This window comes from Plectropomus leopardus, chromosome 9 (assembly GCF_008729295.1).
Source record: "Plectropomus leopardus isolate mb chromosome 9, YSFRI_Pleo_2.0, whole genome shotgun sequence".
Taxonomy (NCBI): domain Eukaryota; kingdom Metazoa; phylum Chordata; class Actinopteri; order Perciformes; family Serranidae; genus Plectropomus; species Plectropomus leopardus.
The window spans coordinates 9,574,190-9,593,325 of NC_056471.1; the positions used below are offsets into that span (position 1 = coordinate 9,574,190).

At 41.0% G+C, this 19,136-nt stretch overlaps 1 protein-coding gene across 1 annotated transcript in view; it reads right to left on the minus strand.

Annotated features, from left to right (window-relative positions):
- tenm1 (teneurin transmembrane protein 1) overlaps positions 1–10,125 on the minus strand; it is a 219,912-nt gene extending 209,787 nt beyond the window's left edge. The window contains 1 exon segment of the mRNA XM_042493760.1: positions 9,742–10,125. The gene's annotated coding sequence lies outside the window, so the exon portion shown is untranslated.
- Between the last annotated feature and the right edge of the window lie 9,011 nt (positions 10,126–19,136).

Sequence of the window (19,136 nt, forward strand, 5' to 3'; positions counted from 1 at the left end):
GCAAATGTGATGGGAGAATGTACTGTGAATGCAGAGGATTGTAATTTTAATAAGATGCTGATTATGAGTGAGATGTTGAGTGCATTTTAACAACTGAATGAGCGTACTTTTAACCAAAACATGCCATAAAACCAGTGTTGGGGAGTCGCCTAGTAAACTATATTTAAAGATAGTCGTGTAACCTCTTGAAATCAGAGCAAACTGGCTTGATTTCTTACAATTTACAAAAAAATTAGCTGAAATTACTATTTTTTTAAGGTAAGGAAACAAAATAAAAATAAACAAACTAATAAAATAAACACTGATAAAATAATAATGCTAGTTTTCTATTTTTTTGTAATTAATTATTACTATTGTTAATTAACTAACTAATCATTTCTCTTCTCTTCTCTAATTTTTTAGGTCTTTTTCTAGTAATCTTTTCCTAATTTCTTGCAATCTGTGGGACATCTCTTGCCAAGTTGCTGATCGAATTTTAGCCATGTTTAAAAAAAAAATAAAATAATAACAAAACATCAAACCAATTTGCTCAGCTTTCAAAAGTTTAAATGCATAGAAAAAGTGCTGAATGCAGCAAAAGAAATCAGATGCCCTTCCAGGCTTCAAAGGTTAACTACATTTTGCTGTAACTTCCTGGTAGTTCATCTACATTCTTCATTTCATTTCTGCTTAGTGGTCCAGGCAGTTAGATTACTTTTTTTTGGCCATTTTTTTTCCTATATTTTACTACTGAATCAATATATCTACATCTATATATAACGCTTTGCATGAATTAGATTAGCTACTTTTGCAAGATCTTGTGAGAGCTTTTGCTGACTCTCACGTGAATAGTGCAGCATTTTATTTCATTGGCTTGACCTGGTTAAGGACTTACTTACTTTATTAGAGTAAAGGGGTGGCTGAGGTGTGACTTATTTTTTTATTAATTTTTTTCCTTCAGCCTCCCTGAGTGACTGGAGGAAAATGAATGCACGCCCCTCCCTCCACCATAAATAACTGTATTCCTCAGTTTCTGGCTGTGATAAATGATGTGATTTGAAGATTTTTAAAGAAATCATAGCTTTAAAACCTACTAACAGTTTTGGGGGCTCTGAGGATACTTAGAATAAATACAAAATATGAACACTTAAAGGTGAGTGTCTCTGCCCTAAGCAAAATCAAAAAACATAACTCCATTCCTGGTGCTTAAAAAATGATTTGAAGTGCCTCCCGCATTTTGCACCACCCGTCTTCCCTCTCATAAATAATGAACAGTCCCTGACGCATAGGCACTTTTTGCAACAAAGTCAGTTGAGTGGCATTTTTTAGATTTCTCAAAATGGCAAAAGACCTAGTATTGCTTCTTAAGTGTATCCTCCCACTATTAAAAGGTCTGATGTTTATGTTGAAATTGTGCACAAATTTCACAATCCCTGCCCCTGCCCCCCTGCCCCCCGCTTACCAGACTACTTTCACGATATCCACTTCTACTCTTTCCTCTCTGATCTTAAGCACTCTGCTGATTCCCCACAAGGCCGAAGAGCAAACAAAAAACACAAAAAGGACAAGCACATGCAACGGCACACATGCCTCCTGTGCACACTCACAACACCACATTCCATTGCAGGGGCGCACGCATCTGACCACAAACACACGGACACACACACACACACGGAGCAAGAGACACCACCCAAAACCACTTAATCAATATTCCTGACAAGGCAAAGCCTTATTCAACACATTTGATATTCCTCCTCTCTCGCAAGATAAATACATGTCACTGTCCTCCTAGCAGGACTAAAAGGCTGTTCACACTAACTCGCTTTGCAAATAAAGCTTTACATCAAGACTGACAACCTCCTAAGCTCTCTGCATCAGCCACTGCTTGGTAAAAAGCCTCTTTCAATAATGCATTTGACCGCTAAAACCTCCAACACCCAAAGCAAGGCGAAGTGGCAGCATTAACACAAAGAATTAATTGATAAATCAATTTCATTGATTGAAAATCGGATTTGGCGATTAGTGATTTAGACAGTATTTCCTGTGTATCTCCTTTATTAAGTTGTTGATTAGGTCGAAATAAGTGAATAAAAAGCATTAGTCCTGCAGAGGAGTAGCTGAAAAGATCTAGTAGTAGCTGTTGAGCAGCATTGTAGATTGATTTCTGAATGCTAAGTGGGCTAATCTTACATCTACACCTTTATAATGTGTCGCTTGTCATCCGGAGAAAGCCCTGAGAGCTCCCTAAGGCTCCTCCTGCTCCTCAGATCTGTTCTCAACCTTCACCTCCTCTCTGGTTCCTCCTTCCTCAACAAAGAGATGGAGCAACTCCACAAAGGCCACAACACTGAGTCAGGAACAAATTGCGTTCTTGGTGGTGCTCTTTTATGTGCGAGGCCTGAATACATTCCCTCCATATGCGTTTTCAGTGCACAGAAACACATAAATGCCTCTCAATGGTATGCCATCCAGTTTGGTTAACCCCGAGAAATAAATGCAATTCAAACATTCCCAAAGTTTTATGGATGTTAGAAACCAAAGCGATGTTTTCGACCCTGAAGATTCTGCCTGATGCATGTGTGAGATGCATATCAGCGAAAAGAGGAGTTGCAGTTTTCTAGACAACAAATAAACAAAGCTTGAAATCAATAGCACAAACTGTAAAATGTATTTGCAGTTAAGAAACGGCAGGGAGTCACTTTTCTCTTCAATATCATATACCGTGCTTTGTTTTTCATTTGCCTGTATCTTATTTTCCATTGCAGCCTTCTTCTCCTTTTTTTTTTTAATTTGCAAGTCAAAACTGCATCGAGCATGTTCCTTAACGGTTTCTCATTTTGTTGCTCGGCAGATGAATCATTGTGTCATCTGAGCACATTAAAGACAGCAAAATGTGAATTTTCCTAACAATTCCTCTTGCAGGCACATTGGGTCGGGATGACATGCAAGCACATACTGTAAAATTTAGGATTTCAGGATTGTTACATCTGGAGACAACATGTGTTAAGTCTGCTATATTTGAGAAAAAATGACTGCATGCTGCTGCCATGATTTTCTTGGAGTAGATATAGGGTATTTCTTTGCTTGGATCACTTTCTTTGTGCAGTTTGGCTTGGCGTTTTGGCTGGCAATCAGCGGAGAATATGTGTCTCTGCAGTACGAAGTCAATCCAGGGTGATGATACACGTACTTGAAACACGTCCCAGAGTTCACGGTGGATCAGGACTCATTCTGAAATTAAACCTTGACAACAAAACAACTCCCCTGCAACATGCCGAAGAACATATTGAACTCGATTGAACTGCACCGTACAGTATTGTATATTGTAGAAAACATGGCTTCCAGCAGAGACGCATCAAGCACCGTTTTGGAGCTATTCATCTTTTCTATGAGTTAATAATTCATGATCATCTAGAAAGTAGAGCTATGAATATTACTGATGATACACATGAGGCTATTTACCAGTCAGCAGGAAATAGATGAACTCGTTTAGAGCAGAGATGTACAGTATAACGTCACTGTGTTTTATGTAGTAAAATAAATCACTTCTTAGGCATGCAACAAAGCTGCAGATGCAACTTATCCATATCGAGGTATTAATCATGATTTGGAAGTGCAGATGTAGGTGTGTAATGTGTTGTTGCTGTTTCATTGTGGGCTAATATGCAGCAGGTGTGTGGTCAACTCGCTTAGAGATCAATCATTTTGTTACAAAAGCCACTGAAATCTAATTACCAGTTGTCTTGATGTTGATGATGCGCAACAAGTTTTTCTGAACATTTGATGGATCTTGACAGAATCCTTCCCATATAATTGTCCCCCATTGATTCAAGTGAAGGTGAAACGCTGCCAAACATCTTGTCGGCGTCAAAACTGGCCAGTGGCGACTCCCTTTTTGTCCCCCGTGTCAACAAAAGCAGGATAAAGTCGACGCAAATATAATGGATTTCAACTTAATTATTTTGACACTGATGCCAGGACGTGCTCTGTGAAGTGAAGGACAATTTATGTGGTAATAAATTGGGGAAGAAACAAAAATTGATTTCTTTGTTCTTCTAAAGTTGTCCACTGACTTGATTAATAAAAATCTCACGGTGAGAAATGTGTCCCTGTAGGTGCGCATCCATAAGCTTTCTCTCTCTCTCTTTCTGTGTGTGTGCGTGTGTGTGTGTGTGTGTGTGTGTGTATGTGTTTGTGTGCCTGCTTAGATATTAGTGCATACAGTTTTAGTGTATATACAGTACACACAGAGGGACAAACTAAAATGAACAGCAGGACAGAACCACAATCCAACAGAATCAAAAGAACCGTTATAAAGTGTACAGGGGAGATAGACAAAACTAAAAAAAAAAACAAACACTTAAACACCTTGCCATAGACGAATTAGAGTGGCAGGTATCAGTCAATTGGCAGAAAATACATTTTGAAAAAAAAGATAATTAATTTAAAAGATAAGTAATTTTTCAAGCATAAATGGCATCTATTACAACTTCCCAAATGTGACTGTTATATGTTTTTTTTAGTGTTCCATCCATGTATATTGTGATATCTTTGGGTTTTGGACCATTGCTTAAAGGAAACAAGACATTTGAAGACGTCAACTTGGACTATTGCAGTGGTTCTCAAACTGTGGGGAGAGACCCTCTGCAGGGGGGCGTAGAGCCACAGCAGGTGAGGTGTGGATGATTTAAGAAAAAATATGGAATGAAACAAAGTTGAATGAATATGATTTATGTCAGGAAAAGTAAACAAACAAGAGTTCAATGATTTTATTTCAATATTATTCCACATTGATCCTTTTATTAGTTGCCTCTCCAATTATTGTTAAATATTTGAAAAAAAAAAAGTGGGGTGGGGGGGCATGACCTTTTTTTTTCTCTACGGCTTGGTATGACCAAAAAGGTTTGAGAACCACTGGAGCATGCGAACTTGTGATGAACATATTTGACAAAACAATTAATTTGTATATTTAGAAAATAATTGGTAGAATAACTGATAATAAAATAATTTCTATTTGCAGCCCTGTAAGACAACATAATACAACAACATGCAAATGAAGGCCTCAAAAATTAGCATACACTAAAATCAGCTCCTCTGTCTCAGCCCTCTAGCTAGGTGCGTTCCATCAGCAATTCTCTTCACACACACACACACACACACACACACACACACACACACACACACACACACACACACACACACACACACACACAACTCCTCTTGACAAATTAATCTCATATTTTAAAGAGAAGTGGAGTGGGCTTGACCAGTAAACCTCTCGTGGCTCTGATCCTTCTGTCTTCTGACTGGAATTTGAAAGAGAGGGGGGGGGGGCAGGGGGGGGGGGGGGGTGAAGCTAGGGAAGAGCGAAGGGAAGCTGTGATTGCATTTTCACAATACAAATCTCACATAACACCCCGCTCCTTATCTAACTGTATATAGATCCTGACTTTTGCCCATAGCCCAATGGAAAAAGACAAGAGAGAAAAGAGAGCTGGAGATGCCAGTTGAGACATCGCCAAATACTTTAAAGAAGAATGCCTGCGGCATATGCTCTACGTGTGTGTGTCTGTGTGTGCGTGTGTGTGTTTGCAGCACTGGTGACTGAAGGTGATTTTGGTTTTGATACTATTTCTGTCTCTTTCTCTGTTGCTGTTGTTGGTCCCGCTTATTGTTTCGACATTAAAATAAACTACTTTATTTGGACACTTCATCATATGGAGGAAAAAAAAACACAGGAAACAAAATGCTTGCTGTTGGGACAAATATTTTTATCATAGTGGAAGAAGGGGCCAAATATAAGAGAAAGCAGACAGGAAAAATCTTGGTTTCACTATCATGTCTTATCAGTGTTTTCAAAAAATATTAATTTATCGATATATGCCAATAGTGAATATGCCAAAAGTCATTTTCAGCAGTATCAATTCACTGGTACCAGCTGTGCTTTCCCTTTAGTGATGTTACAGTACTGGCATTTCTAACTTTGATACATACTCTGAAAAATATCAATATTTCCAAATTTGCAGAGAGCAGCAGCATAATTGTAGGTAACATAAACAATAAGAGAGAGCAACAAAGCTAAGCTGTATCAATATTAAAGAAAATGAGAAATCCTTTCAAATATTCAGAATCCATATCTATTGATAAATCAACATTTTTTAAACACTTCTCTCTTATTGCTAATGTTCAATACAGTCATTCTGCTGTTCTTTGCTACTAGTATGGAAAAGAAAAGTTATATCCATGATATAGCCTTGTATGTTTATCTTTTAATACAAATTTTGGATTCTAAGTCAATTTTTTCCTGTGGTATCACAAATGGTATCAAATATCGATATTTTTCAAGGTGTTGTATCAGTTAGAAAGTCATGTAAACATTATGTCTTCTACAAATATCTACATCTTAAAACATATTATCTTACTTTGGAAATTTATATTACAGAACATGTGTACACACAATACTGGCACTTTCTGTATATGTATTATAAAAAGTTAATTGTTAAACAAAAACAAAATACTGTTTATTACATAGTTTGTAAGAATAATGACCATATACTGGACCGTGGCTCCATATTTACTGCATATTATAAGTAGACATGCTATGCTATCAAGAATGCCTTACTGTATTAAGCTCATTACTTGTAAACACAACTGTAAACACTAGGCCTATACCACCATATGATATTTTTATAGGGTAATTTGGTGATATTATACTGCTTTTGTGTTTCCTTTTTTTTTTTTTTTTTTTTAATCGCAGTGCCGGCAATTTCCTTACTGCAGAGGAAACCCTAATTAGCGCTGCAGGATTTGTTAAACAATTCCTCTTGAGGATGGAGCAGTATTGCAGCAAGAAGGTAAATATTTGAAGTTGTACAATGGTTACGTCTGTAAGTGTGTGTGCGTGCCTGTGTGTGTTTGTGCATGAAAGTCTAGTGGTCCAGTAGTCTGACTACCCGACTGGCACGAGCTCTTCTACTTTAAAATTACCAGCAGGGTGGCGAACACTGTGACACATTTTATGCTTTTCTAGCAATTACATTCTTACCATATGAGGGACGGGCGGGGGGGGGGGGGGGGTAGATAGAGAGAGAGAGAGAATAAAAACTCCCACTGGGCCTCATATCGCCTGCGAGCTCCAACTCTGTCTGCAGCACTAAGTGTTGTACTCAATATTATAAACAACCTCTGATGCATTTCACATTGTCCTCTCACTAATTCATGACCCCAATTTTATTAAGGAAATGTAGTTTTGCAGCAAACTTGTGGGGCAGAAGGGAAGTGTGTGAGCGATTCCATGGGAGAAAGGAGCATTACAGTGCCAGGGGCAACTGCATTCCTGGAATGAAAATTCATAAATAATGCAGGGCTGGATAACAAAAAGAACTCCCCCGCTGTCTCGCACAGCACTGTGCTAACCAAAGGCCATGCAGTATCACTCAAATCTCAGAAAAACACAAATTATTAGACACAAGCGAAGATTTTTTTTTTTTTTTTTTGTTAGTGGTTTCTTGACAATGGGATGTGCTGACAGTAAAAACGCCAGTATCCTAACAATCGCCACTGCGGGGCCTGAATTGTCAGGAAGTTGCATTGGAATTATAATGGGGCGCCAAGCCAAGGAGCTCGGCAGCTTCTCTGGATTTGGTTGGAAAAAAAAACACTCCATATGCACAACAACACGTCTGAAAATTAAAAAGTGAGTGTGCAACAGCTGAAAGACATAATTACCACAGAGGCGACTGCTGACCACTAACTGAGGATGTTGGCACAAGCTGAAGTGTAAAACCCCGAATAAGTGACTGATTGATTAGTCATGTGGATAGCTGGTTGACTGACAGACATGCCGATGCCTTATCAGTGGCATGTGCGCAGCATATAATTGGCGGAGTGACATTTCAATTCAAAGACTTGTCCTCTAATTGTTAAAGGCATTGCCATAATGGGGGTGCTATTCTAAAAAATGCACTTAATCACTGCTCATCAGCACCTCCAATGCTGCAAACCTGCAGGGCCTTAAAAAACATCCACATGGACGACATGCGCAAACACACTTCGCCAGACTATAGCACGAGCAGCCCGTAGCTATGACACACAGCTCATCAACGCTACAGTACAGTACAGTGGGAGAAATGAATGTATCATCAACCTCCCCAGCAGCATCTACATCATCTTCTCCAGTGTGCACTGTAAGTGTGTATGTTTGCGTGTGACAGAGACACAGAAGGAGTGTGTGTTATCTAACCTCCATGCACAGATGCTCTCTATTAATCACGAAGAGCAAAGACAGGCTGCCTCATTTTTATCATCACTATCAATACCGTGCGGGCCGGGGAGGAATTAAGCACGGCCCGCATCATCCTGAGCAGGTAGGAGAGTGACATGCAATGCAACACTGACAGAACAGTCTATAGGCTTGTAGGTGTTTTTGGATCTTATAATAATATGGCAGGACGCAGGTATGCCTGATGGGAGAGACAATCCAAACATCAATACAGAAAGATGTGCCCAGTGGCTGGAGGAGTAGTGCATTAGATCCATGTATTAGACATATTGACGAATTGTAGTTTCTGATTACAATGCATTTGCATTTTCTAATGCAAAGATATCCTCTCCATTCTAGTCGAGTAAAGCAAGATTAACAAACCATGCACAGGGAGAGTATGGGATGCTTTCTTGGAGTTTCTCGTTAATGGAGGAATATATTTAGACAATTACTCAGGATTTTTTGGTTATTTATTTATTTGTTTTTCCCTATATAATTATTTATTTATTGGAAATATGCCCTCGGTGGTTTACTTCGAGCAATTATTTATAATCTGCTGTGAAGGAGAGAAGTGAGGAGGTCTAATTTAAATCTACCGGAGCATATCCATCCTGGTGCAATTTTCCCTGCCTTCACAATAATTATGATTTATCAAAATGCATTTGCTGCCTGTTAATTATTTACCCCAGCACATTTTAAACACAGCCAATGTAGAGGGGGAAAAAATAAATATCATGCAGTTCAATAATTCAGTCAGGGGAATGGCTTCAGTAGCGTGCAGAAGGGTAGAAGTTCATGTGTGAGGTGAGACATTTATCTGCAGAATAAAGCAGGTCACAGTGTTGAAATGTATCCTGACGTGCCTGTTGGACCTGTAGTGGTGGTGGTATGTGTAGCCCGGGCCCGGTAGGCTGCGTTGATGTTTGAAGACAGAAGGCACGCGTCAGAGAGATCTATACCCCCTGGATCTCTGGTGGCCCTGTTGGCATCATTAGGCTACCTTAGTGCTGATGGAGATGGAGTGGACGAGCCAGAACTGGAGCAAAACAACTCGAGGCTTGCAAACGTTGCTTGAACCGAAAACGACACTTTACACACATGAAGCAAAGGGAGTCTGCTGCTCCGTGCCTCAACTGTCATCATTCAGACTGGCTGTCAAACAAGACACGTTTGTATGCACAAAGTGTGCATCCCTATTCTTCAAAGGAGGCGCACTGATTTTCATAAAAACCGCACCACACACACACACACACACACACACACACACACACACTCCTTTTCTACCTCTGTTTCTGCCTTCTCCACACACATGCACACATACCATACACACACACACACACACACGGGCCATGGCACCGCACAGCACACCAGAACAGCTGATAATAACCATTTCCTGTGAACTCACGTTGTCTCAGCATCCAAGCCTCGTTTAGCCAAGCAACACTGTAGCCGATCTCCCCACCAATGAGCCCAGTAAAAGGCCAGAACTGAACGCTTACCTTTCCGACGTAAAGCCATTCCTTTAGTCCGATTCCATGCTATAAGAAGCCTGCAAATGCTGAAGACTGCGCAATCCCCCCCGGTTAGAAATGTGACTTGAGACGCGGTGCTCCTTTGCTAAAAGAAAAAAAAAGAAAAATGTGGATGAGACACCTCTCTCTGTGCCTGCTGGTCTGGTTTCGAGGCGGCGGTGCTGATGCTGATGATGCTCGCGCCTCTCAAATGCCGATAGAGGACGACGAAACGATTTGTGCTGGGAGAAGGAAGGGATCTCCTTGCACGGGGGCTGTACGCGAGCCAGCTCCGCTGTGCCGTGTGACAGGGAGCCCGGCGCGGTGCGTTTAGCCGCAGTTGAACCCGAGGAAGCTGACGGGCGATGCTGTTGCTGGTGAGGCTCGGTGCCGCTATAACAGCGTTCCCCCGGATCATACCACCGCACCAAGGAGAAGGGGGTGTGGCACAGACCGGCCACAGACACAAACACGCACAGGCTCTCTCGCGTCAGGAGGTCGTCTGGATCGCTGGTTAGACTCATTCAGGTGATGCCATATGGCTGCACTGTTGTCCTGTGTTGGAATGCTGACTCATTAATAAATCTGGTGCAAGTTTGGTATTTTCTGCCAGTGTCTCTGCTTTGGTAACCTTTCAGCAGCATATTTCCAAATATCAAATACAAAATTATTCCCATGTGCAACAGACGTGAGATTTAGAAAAAAAAAAACACCTATATTATAGAAGAAAGGGGTGAAGTCGGGTAATGTGGGACATCAGGTAAAATGGGACAAACAAGGTTTTATATCTTGGTCTCTAAATATTTGCAGCCAGTCGCCAAACATGTTCTTGAGTTGTTGCTACAAATGTGCTTTACATGAAACAATCATTTTTATTGGTTGGGGATAACTGGCATGCAGTGTCCTGACTTTTTTTTTTTTTTTTTTTTTTTAACTGGGGTGGCCCTGGTGTGGCACTGACTGATACAGGGGTGGCATGAATTACGGGCACTACTGCAGACACATGTCTGCATAGCTTTAATTTACCATTCTTGTCTGCACTACTGAAACCTACTTTAATTACTAACACTGCAGTGTCTTACATTCCAGTTTAGTTTAAAAGATAAATAGACCCACCAATCACAACGCAACCGAGTGACACCACTCAGATGTAAAGCATCCATACTTGAATAAAGAAAAAGTTCCTTCAAAAGTAAATGGTACAATAGCAAGTAAAAGTGCCAAAAAATAAAACAAATAAGCCTGTGTAAAAAAACTTTTTAACAATTAGATCAATTTATTGGTATGTAAAATTAGTTGGGCTACACATGACTCTCGCATCCTCTCAGGTTTAAGACTCAGTAGCATCTAAAAACAGAAATTCAGTTTACTGGTCAAACAGTTCAACTGACTGGGCAGATAGCCAACCATAATGGGGTGGCATCTGGGGTGCCACTAACTTGTTGCATCACTGCTCATATGGGCAGGGCAAAGAGTCAAAAAAATCACTAGTCCAAGAACTTGCCAGGAAAGTAATGCAGCATGTTATGTGTGAGTGTGTGTATGTTCTTCTTAAATGCTGGTAATACGAATACTGAAGCCAAAACAATAAGGGTAAAACAATAAAATGGTTATAGGGTGTTGGTTTTTATTAACTATTTGACTTATAATCAAAATATTTTCACAGCACTCTTTACCTTTTATAGGAAATGGTTTTGAGTGAGTACTTCATGCATTCAGGTAAAATGGGACAAAGAATTAAGCCAAATTCAGACATTTTTCTACAGTAAAACCAATATGTTCATTAGTGCCATAAAAATATGACTTATACTATTGTATGCCATCTTGTAATATTACAAACATTTTTAGTTGTTTTTGTCACTTAAAAAACATTAACTATGATGCTGTGAGTCCATGTCAGCTACAATACTCCAGAATTAGCCATCATTGTTACACGCAGATACATGTCCATGGTAGACGATTTGGCCTCAAAGGGAACAGGCAACAAAAGAAAGCATGGCAGATAAGTTGGACAGTCTTCTTTAATGAATAGCAACAGGGTGCATTGTGATTTAATGAATTAATGGATTTAACCATTTAAAAAAAAACACACAAACATGATTGTCCCATTTTACCATCTAGTTGTCCCATTTTACCTGAACATGTTATCGGAGGGAGTTTGGGGTTCTCAGCATGTTTAAGTTTATTTTACTTAACAACATATTTTCTTCATATAGATATAGCAGAGAACCATAAAAAGTTATAAAAGTATCACTTGAAATAGTCTGCAGAGTTTTGGGTGGTTTTCTTGGTAATCTAACAAAAAGTGTCTCAAATTACCTGATTTCACCCTGCAGAAGCTCCCGATTCCATATATAAGATGAGATATGACTCTGATTCATTGCTGCAGTGGGCCTGGTTTGCACCCACAGATTATCTCCTAATATATGTTTTCCTTTCCTATAATATCCATCTAATGATTCTGACCTGTACACCATATGTGTGATGCATTGGGTATTTACAGTCAGTCGGTAGCTGGTACAAACAACTTGTGAATGACAGGGGTTCTAATGATGCAGTTTATTATTTCCCCAAAGCACCGTACGCGCGGGGCTACAAACAACCATTTTGACAGCTGCTTCAGTCTATCTGCCTTTCTGCCTGTCTCGCTCTATCCCCAACACAACACAGCAGTATGCATCTTTTATCAACAATAGGTTTTGGCACTTTCCATCAGTTTCATCACTGGCGCTCTCTAAACGGAGGTCCAGCCATCGCGGGTAGAGAGTGAAACGATCCAAGGGAGCGCAGAGAGAAAAGAGCTTCAGGTCCAAGTGTGTTTGTGTTTCTCTGATGTCGAGATCACCAGTGTGTTTGTCATCTGGACGTGGGTTGTCAATATGTGGCTGCCAGGCCGCAGCAAGAGGCTGTTTCTTGGAACAATGGCTGCAGAAGATTGTAATGGATTTTGATCACTAGTCCGAGGACCACCAGAGTTTCTGAGCCCCCATGTGTTTTTGAAGACTCCATGTTTGCTTGCAGAGTCCTAATGGCAGGCACATTACACCTCCAGCGGCTGGGTAAACGCTCTTTTAAAAGAGCAGTTCCTCATCTGGCCGACACATCTCACTGAGACATCTCCTTGACAACCAGCTCAATGCAGAGATTTGAAATGTCACAGTTTTTACTGTGATTCTTTTTCATTATTATGGTCTATAGAGGAGAGATAATAGATGGTGGGGAAGGGAAGAGGATTGGCCTTGCCAGAACAGACACACAGCCCTCACTTATTATTCTGGAAAACATGGCAAATAGAAACTGAGAGGAACATTTTGTATCATGAGAGTGTGGTTTGGACATGAATGGTATGTATCTATGACATTTCAGTGTAAGACCCCTGAGACACCAAACTGACGGTTGGCTGTTGTTTAATGTTGGACGAGTAAAATGACTGACACTCCTTTTCCACCAAAGTATCTCTGGTTCTTAATTCAGTTCCAATATGGACTCCTGGAAGTTTGGTGCTAAAATAAACCAGGTTCCACAGGTTTTGCACAAACTACTGTAATCAAGAATGTGTCATACTGACTGTGTGAAGCTGATGATGGATAATGCTTCCTTTGAATTAATGATAGCAAAGTTAAATGATAACAAAGGGAAATACTATCAGGTTTGGGAACATTTTTTAAATTATATAAATGGTGAAAATAGTTGCAAGACAAGTTAGGATAGGAAAACTCTTGTATATTTATTTTGGTTTTACTTTCTCTAACTGACATCACTCATAGGGACACTATATCTAGTATGTAACAAATGATGATATGCTTTGTTATGTAATGTTTATGTGCTGGGATAAGTATGTTGCTGTTGTTTGGTCGTTGTAAATATAATTTGTTCTCTTATCATATGGTAGTTAATGTGCTAACTGGCTAACATCTTGAATTGGTCCAGTTAGTCTTCCTGTTTGCCTTTTTTAAGTACAAAAACTGACTATCGCTGCCTGCTGGGATGAAGTGTCATATTCTCTGAAACAGGTACAGAACTTGCGTGCTAGTTGGCTGTTGGCTGTAGTCTTTGCAGTGTGCTCAAGATTAACTTTTTGGTCGAGACATAGGCTATGTGAGGTGACGCAACAGTGACCCTACGTCGTCACTGGTTTTGACGTCATTGTGGTGAGTCTTAAACATATAGAGTTTTAATGGTAAGGAAAGTTTGCAGAGTAGATGTAGTCGACATTTTATCGGGTAATAAGCATCATTAGAGCCACAGATGCTATAGTGCTGGTTAGAGTGCATTTCAGACATAATGTCAGTTGCATTATGTCATCAGATTATAATGTAAATTACATTAAAACGATATAACCTAATTAAATAGTATCTCATTTGGTGGAAAAAAAAATCTGAGTGGCAACAAATAGGAGAGCCCCATCTCCATAAGACCATGTTTGCTGATCCAATTATTCCTGCCCTATTTGGACGACATGGAAGCTCAGCTGAGCGTACAGGGAGTGAAGGGGAGCACAGAGGTGGATTTAGAGCTGATACTCCATAAAAGCGATGTGAGAGTGGAAAAAGAAAGCTACTACTGTTGCTGGTTGTGAATGCTAAAATGGAGTCTGGTGAGAATAACTTTGATGGGAAGCTGCCCGTAGCCCTTCTTTTCCACCCCTAATTATAAGCTGCTTGCGCGTGCTCCGTGTGACACGTCTGTTAAAACCTGAACGGCTGGGATATATTACACTTTACAAAGTGTCATGGGACAAGGGGTAGATCCGTAATGCATCCGCGCCTTAATGCTACTTCAAGCCCTTGCAGTAATATCGGATTTTAAGTATCCCTGCACTACTTCACTTCACAGCTGGAGGCGGTTTCAATGAGCATTATTTAGTCTGGTACATGCAAACTGCAAAGCCAACACAGTTTTTCTCCTCGGAACTCAGTGTTCCTCTCGTAGGCTGTGATCGATTGGCTGGTGATCAATCCCTTCACTTTTGAACACAAGGTGAATGTTACTTGCTGTAACTAGCAACTAACAATTATCCGTCTGCACGTTTCTGCATTTCTCTTCAGATTTTCCTCCCTTATTTCTTCCTCTGTCCCTTGTCGCCTCCTACCCATGTTTTCCTCTAAAACGCTCTATCTTTTCCCATTTCTTTTATGTTTTCCACTTTCCTCCTCATCCCCCCCAAACCCCCCCCCCCCCCGTCCCCACCCCCCTGCTTGGCTCCATCCCTCTCCAGGGTGACGTTGCTAAAGGGGTTTCTCTCGTTCTGTAATGAGGGATCTTGGATCAATGCTGTCAACAATGCTCACCAGCTGCACCAGCGATACAGCATTATTCTGCCCTTGCGGTGGATGCCTGATCTCCGGGGGTGTTAAGAGTTAACTAGGGTATTCTTTCTCCGGAAGGGTGTTTTTGGGACGTGCTCCATCACTCTCTCTTCCTCTGTTCTCCACCAGCGCTCCAGCTCCACCCATTCAGCCGAACAGTTTGAGTGTCTCACAGGACACAGAGCCAACCATTTATTGAAATCTTTTTTTAAATGACAGAGCTATGACCTTTTCCAATGCATGCGCTCCACAACCATAAATTCTCACAGATTTCATTTTACATTTCCTCCAAGCATTCAAATCCACATTACACCTGCACAGCCTTCAACCTACGGGCAGAGAGCCAGCATTTTCATCTTCAATTATTACTTTTTTTTTTAACTTTCGGATGGTCCTTTAGCACTTTTGGAGGCAGATAAGTGTTTTGGAAAGTTCTGAAAAGGGTGGTATAATCCGTCCCGGAAAAACACACACATTTTGACAGCAGTTTCAAAGGCTGTCCTTTTCTAGGCCTGTCATCAATTTCCCATCTGAAAAAGGAAAAGGAAGAACAGAAGCGAGCATGGAGAGGTATCTATTGATTAATCACCAACAGTAAGAGCCCTGGTGTGCAAGCAATGTGAACCAGTTTCAAAGTGTTGACAGATGAAACAGCTATATAACCTCACCTCAGTGACACATTCTCCTTCAAGCCTTTCTCTCATAATTAGGCATATCCCTGAAAGGGCATGACATTAATAAATTCTACATTAAATCCACATGTATAAACTGAGGGGGATTTGAAAGAAAGCAGTATTTTTAACCAGCGGTGCGGTGACATTCAATAGCTAGTGAAGAGCGGCTGGAGATTGCACTACAGAGGACACAGAGCAATACAGGGGGAGGACATCACTGCACCAAAGACAGGCACCGAACACGTGATACAGGAATTATTGATTTATAAGGCATATCTTTATCCTTACAGTATGCATGAAAGTGATGAGAACATCAAGAGCATCTCTCGATCACCTTGAACAATGGAATCAAGTCTTTGTTCTGAGCTTAAACAAAGCACCAACACACACTCGTACACACACCCTTTGGTCCCCAAACCAGGGCTAAAAAAATGCTTTTTACTTTGGACCCCTAAAATCTGAGGATTGTTCCCCAAGGATCAAAGTCTATGTGTATGTTTCAGGGGCTTTTGTATTTAAGTGTGTGTAGCGCTGAGTGCTTTCCTCAGCCTGTGCAAAAAGCCCTCAGATACCGAATGCCACCCTAAAGCATGGGCACTTCTCCTCTTCTCCCTTTTATCACCGTACACTCCTTGCTCTTGCAAACCCTGCTTACCTGTGACAGGAGCGCCTTTCAAACGCACCTCATTGCATTTCAAACGCCAGTGACTCCCACTCCCCGTTTCTAAGACTCCCACACAGACGTACACGCACGCAGCTGTCAGCTGCCCAAATATTGTATATCCCCTGGCCTTCTCTCCCACCCCTTCCTGAACTAACTCCTCCACAACCTCGAGTTGTTGAGAAAATAATATTTTATGCATGCCACAGCAGCCCACACACAGATACAGCTTATGAAAGACATGCCGAACCGACTTTCCTGCCAACATTTGTGGTGTGTCGTGCATGTCTCTCTCTCTCTCTGTGTTCACATATATGTGTGTGCAGCTTGTTTTCGTATCCTGAATTAAGATATAGTTAAATAATGCTCCAGTGTTCTAATGCAAGAACACAAAGCACATGGCTTGTTTTGCACTGTCTCAGGGATCAATATGCATTATGTAAATACTGCCTTTGTAAAACTAAGGGGTGCAAAAGGCCACAAGAGTCGACTTTTGGCATAGGCATCCCGCTCTCAAGAGAATTAATCACAGCAACTGATCCGGATGGAGTCTGCCTACATACCTAAGCATTTGTCAGAGCAGGAGAGGACACAGTACAATGAATTTGCATCTGTTTGAAGTGGTATTATTAATTCATGCCAATGAGACTTTGCAAAAGGGAGACTGGGTAAAATTTGAAAGGGGGAAGAGAAAAAAAAAGTCCCAGTAAGCACAGGGACTGTTTGATCTTGTGTCTCCTTGTTCTTGTTCTGCTTGCGGAAACTATATTGTTGTCCAAGTATCTTTAGGTGTTGACTGAGCCTGTCGGGGAACAACAGGCTGCTATAAGCGTGGGCCTATCTTATTTAATCAGCATGTGTTGAGCTAAATGACGAGCTATTATCGCCGGCCACCCATCGAGTGCTGCTCAGCTTCTCAAACAGCCAAAGCAAAAGGTCAAACACTGATAATGAGTAGACAGAAAGAGCTATTCCTAATTAGACATGAATGTAAAATTTGAATGGGAAATTAGGCTGGCATGCACAAGCAAGATACAGCACATCCATCTGGCAATTTATTCCAGCTGTACTCAATATTTACTCCTCTCTCGTTTTTTGGTTTCTCAACAGGTGCTCGTGAGTGTGTGATTGCAAGAGAGTGTGTCCACATTCATATTTAAGCGTCCACAGGGTGCACTTGTTGATGTACCTGCATGTGTATAAGGTTGCAACTGCATGTGATATGTGTGTGTGTGTGCGCTGGTGCCATGGGTAGCCCAGTGTATGCTGGCACAGCTATTTCCCCTCGGACTAGGGAAGCAGGGGGTGTTGGCGGGTGACAAATATACTAGTGGCACATTATCAGCAGCAACACAAACACAGGCTGGCAGCATCCCAGCTGTTAAAAAGGGGGTCTTTATTTGTGTATGTGTGAGACTCTATGCGTCTAAATCGAGGGAAGAGAAGCAAAGAAGGGTATTGCCAAGTAGGGAGGTTTTGCCTTCAAGGAGAGGGGTAATTACATGAGCGCACACAGAAGATAAAATATATTAATGGTATTACTGGTCAGCGGGGTGCTGTCCTTGGGGTGTCCTGGAGACACATATCAAGCATGTTCTAGTAATACTGTTGATTTAAATCTATCCGACAACAAATACTGTAATTCCGCAGCCAATTTTCCTCCTGTTTCTACATGATCTAATAAAGCAGTCATTGCGTACCGAGTAAAGTAGCCATCTTTCAAGCAGAGTGCCTAAGCTCAGGCCGTGGTGACAGCAAGCATTTACCTTGCTTAAGTGTCCTTGAACATTTTTACTTAATCCCCACCTACTCTAGGGGTGCTGTTGTGGTGCTAACCTGTGCTCTCTGTTGAGGCAAGTGGAACATGAATTTACCCCTCAGGACCCCGAGTTTCAACAGGAGCAGCGCTGCTCTGTTAGCTCTGTCCATGGTGCTGAAATCCAGCAGTAACAGTCCAGACATATGCTGCATCCTACTTCCATACCACATACTAATTGCAACTGGTTTTCAGTATGCAGAGCATCCCTGCTGGAAAAGTGCTGAAATTAAGCATACTCAAAGATAACAGTATGCATACGAAATTCACTCGTTTTCAAGTGTGCCGTTGATGGACACTATTATCCCACAATGCAATGCACAAATGGAATAGGGGAGCAGTTCGCAGCTGGAAAAAATTAAAACAATTTGTGGTATGGCTCCGAGAGGATCCCAGAAAACACAGTTTTTAAAAGGGGCACTTCACCGATTTTACATGTGCTGTTCAGTCTATTTGTCAAGAGGAGTACTCAGCCTGTGAAAAAAAAAAACAAAAAACAGTTGAATAACTAGCTCCAGAGAAAGCTCAACAAATTTTGAAAATGTCATCAGGGTTCTCTCGGCTTGGGCTGGAGATTAAACACTTTTAACAGCATGAAGTTTTGGGCATTTAGGAGGCAGGGAGGGTCTAATGAAGACCAATGGGATATGTATTACCCAGTGTTTTTGGAGCTTGACTCATACTCAAGGCTAAAAGTCAGGATATCACTGCCTTTGCTTCTACATTTTTACAGTTCTTTTTAAAATCTGTCTTTCACAAGTGGCCCAGCTCTTTGAAAATGACAAAATAACTCATTGGGTGCCTTTTTAAAAGCATAAAAGCCCCGAAAACACATTTAGCACTCTTTTATGAAGTTAATTCCTCCATAATATTTCAAATACTCAGTTTTGTTGAAGTCTGTCAGCATAAGTCTTATCAGTAAC